Source organism: Sesamum indicum, linkage group LG11 (genome assembly GCF_026168435.1).
Source record: "Sesamum indicum cultivar Baizhima isolate 11 linkage group LG11, ASM2616843v1, whole genome shotgun sequence".
Lineage (NCBI taxonomy): Eukaryota > Viridiplantae > Streptophyta > Magnoliopsida > Lamiales > Pedaliaceae > Sesamum > Sesamum indicum.
Window position 1 is genome coordinate 11,494,473 of NC_142667.1, and position 3,512 is coordinate 11,497,984.

At 34.9% G+C, this 3,512-nt stretch overlaps 1 pseudogene; it reads right to left on the reverse strand.

Moving 5' to 3' along the window:
* Positions 1 to 2,361: 2,361 nt before the first annotated feature.
* Positions 2,362 to 3,150, reverse strand: LOC105173834 (ethylene-responsive transcription factor ERF017 pseudogene; annotated as a pseudogene).
* Between the last annotated feature and the right edge of the window lie 362 nt (positions 3,151 to 3,512).

The window sequence follows — 3,512 nt, forward strand, 5'->3', positions numbered from 1 at the left end:
TTGGTATCAAAGCTTCTGCGGCCCAACTTCAGGATCAAAAGGTCACAAATGAAGTTGGTCTACTTTTGTCATGTTTGATTTTTTTTTTAAAAAAATATATCGATTTAATCTATACATTAATATGACTAAAAATAATAATAAATTATGTCGATTTAATATCAATATGACTAAGAATAATAATAAATTATAATATATCACATAAATTAAAGTGAGAAGCAAATACGTACCAGTACATTCGATAGGACTTGAATTCATAACTTTGAACTTATTTAGTTTTAACCATTAAACAAAGATATTAACAATCTTTTGTCATATTTGATTTGTGATGTTCTTTTGTTGTCCATTGCCACGTCATTTAGCCCAAGAAGATGGTTGATGGCTATATACGACACCAATTATATTTTAGTGAATGTTTGGATGATTGGTACAATAAATGTGTTGAGTACGAATGCTTTGAATCTCCAAGATAAGGAAACAATCATTAGAACAACGTCAGATATGGTCCTGATAATAACTCTTTAATACTTAAATCAGTAGTGCAGGACATAAATTAAAGTCGTAAAAAGACTTGGGTGCAAAGTTATATCTACTAATCTAAAGCATGGATGACATATTTTATATATAGTATTCATCCAACTATACAACTATTTGTTAGCCATAGATCTGAAAAGCGATCTCATGAGTAAATACTTGTGGAAGAGTAAATGCTTTGATATATATAAAAGAGAATATAAACTTTTGGAAGATGTATCTTTTTAAATGAATTAACGTATTTGAATATTTAAAAGAACAATTTTATTGTAAAATAGATTTTTGGTATACAGTAAGTTAGTAGTAAGTCAATTGAACATAAACATCAAATTTTTTTTCGTTAATATCAACAAATTCTATGAATTTCCACTAAAAGAATAATCTGTGTGTTGGATGAAAACAAACATTACAGATACTAGATACAATTTTTCATATGAAACCACAAAAGATGGCATATAATTACCCTATATTTTGCATTGTAGGGTTTAACACATATAAATTGCATAAAAAAGATTACACATAGCACAATGCTTATACAATAATAATTTCTAGAGATTGTGGGAGAACTTAGTCGCCTTTCTTGGGTATTTGATGTTGTAAACACATGTGGGCTGGGAGCTACCCCCCAGGCTTAGATTTGATGCCATTTACATTGAAAGTAGCCAACTTTGAAATGGGCCATTTTTTAATGATATTTTCATTTTATTTTTGCAATTTTTAACAAATTTGAAATTAAATTTACAATCACGTAAATATGGGATCAAATTTCAAATGAGCCTAATTATGAGATTAGTTTGTTGCAATTTTGTCCTAAAAGTTCCTTCCGACAAATCACTCCACTTCCACATCACACAAAGAAAAACACTCGTTCACGTAGTGTCATCAGAAAAATAAAATAAAATAAAAATGATTATTAGTTACAATTTTACATTTTGCAGATACCACGATCAATAATCGTTGTATTATCGTAGTCAATAACTATTTGTTATGACGATTTAATTTTTAACCATAACAAATAGTCATGATTAAATATTACATTTTTTATAATATGAGGAGAAAACCAAATGTTCACTTAAATACAAGAGATCCAAAAACACATGCATAGTGTTTGGTTTCATTTTTGGTCCACCTCTTAGATAGGCCAAAACATAATAAATGTTTGCCATTATTTATTTTGAAAATTTTGGTGTTGTTTTGAGATATTTTAAAACAGTGTCTCATTTATTTTTGGTCAAAATAAATCTATACTAATTATAGGCTTTACAACTAAAAAAATTATATACATATTCATACATATATATAAATATATATATAAAAAAAACATGATTTGAAATAATAATTTTCATCTCCCACCAAACAACATAAAACGCACCATACTCATTTTATATTATCTTTAAAAATAAACCCAAACATACACATTATCTCTAACACATACATATTTATTTTTATTTTTCTTTCTATATCTCCAGATATCGTACCAATACAAATTACAAATGAAACCAATCATAGTGATGAACGAAAAACTCTTGTTTGAACTAAAACTAATCAAACTAATAATAGATACACATACTAGAATATCTCGTCACCTACATGTGGATTCCACCTTAACTTATAATACCAGTGCTGTCTCCATTACATCAACTTATATATACACAACAATTATTCAAGTGGATGTACGTCTCCTCGTATTTCTATCTTGCGTATAAATTTTCTTTCCTACGTCATAGCGTAGGAGTGAATATATATTCCTTCCCTGCAAGAAACTGTTAGCATAATTCCAAAGTAACTAAGAAACTCATCTTAACTACGTTAATTGATCCAACATTAATGTTGTACCTAACTCTCCTCCGTTTTCCACATTTTTCTTCTCTGAAAATCAAAATACAAACATCTACAGCTACCACAAAACTGTAGTTATACTAAAACATAGCTACAAAGCAGCCACGAAACGTGAAACAGTAGGGCAAAGAGGAGCTGTCAGAAAAAACAAAAAGAAAGGGGTCTTCAAAAACTCCACGTACGCGATGTATCAAAGAATACACCGCCGCCCGCGGCGCCGTCACCAGCTCCGCCATCTTTCCCACTCCCATCCGCCGCCAAGTACCCCTCTCCACCCTGAAATTCCCCGAAAGAAGAAGAGCCCAGCTCCGGATGTTCCCCGAAGAACAGATCTCCCACCAACGGTTGGTTCAACTCCCCGGCTGTCACCGGAGCTCCCGCCACCAGCCTCCGGGCGTGCTTCGACGCCGCGACCTGAATCTGCGAAGGCGAAAGCTCGCCCGCGGAGAGTATGTCGGGTGGGTCATCAGGGAAATTCAGCACCGCAGAGGGGCCACGCAGGCAGAACACGGCGGCGTCATAAGCCCTGGCGGCCTCCTCCGCGGTTTCGTAGGAGCCTAGCCATATCCTGTCACGGCTGTTGGGCTGGCGGACCTCCGCCACCCACTTGCCCCATTTTCTCATCCTGACGCCCTTGTAACGGCCGTCCCGCCGCTCCCGTCTCGACTGAGGTCTCACCATCTTCTTCATAACTACTGGTTTTGGGGCATGAGCTTACTTAAACAAGTGTGTAGGGAACACGTGGGGGTGGTGTATGTGCGCCACGAGATGCGTGCTCTGGTAGTTAAAGTGGACAGCGGATTCTTTATTGAAGGGAGCACGGCTTGGAGGACAGGTGGGCGGTGATAAGGTTGCGTCTGCGCTGAAGCCTGGACACGTGTGTCCGAATCAAGGTCCCGTGCCATTCACTGTATCTCTAGACTGCCAACCTTTTTCTTGTGCTCTCTATTCATGTCAAAATAGGGTCAAGCACTGTTTGGTTCGAGTTTTTTTGGGATAATTATACTCCCTCTTTGATCTAATTACTTATAGATTGTTTGTAATTTAAAAAATTATATTTAATAATTTTAAAATTTATTTTTATCTAACAATTTAGTTAAAATATACTAAATTTGTTCATATTAACAAAAAAAATCAGAAAA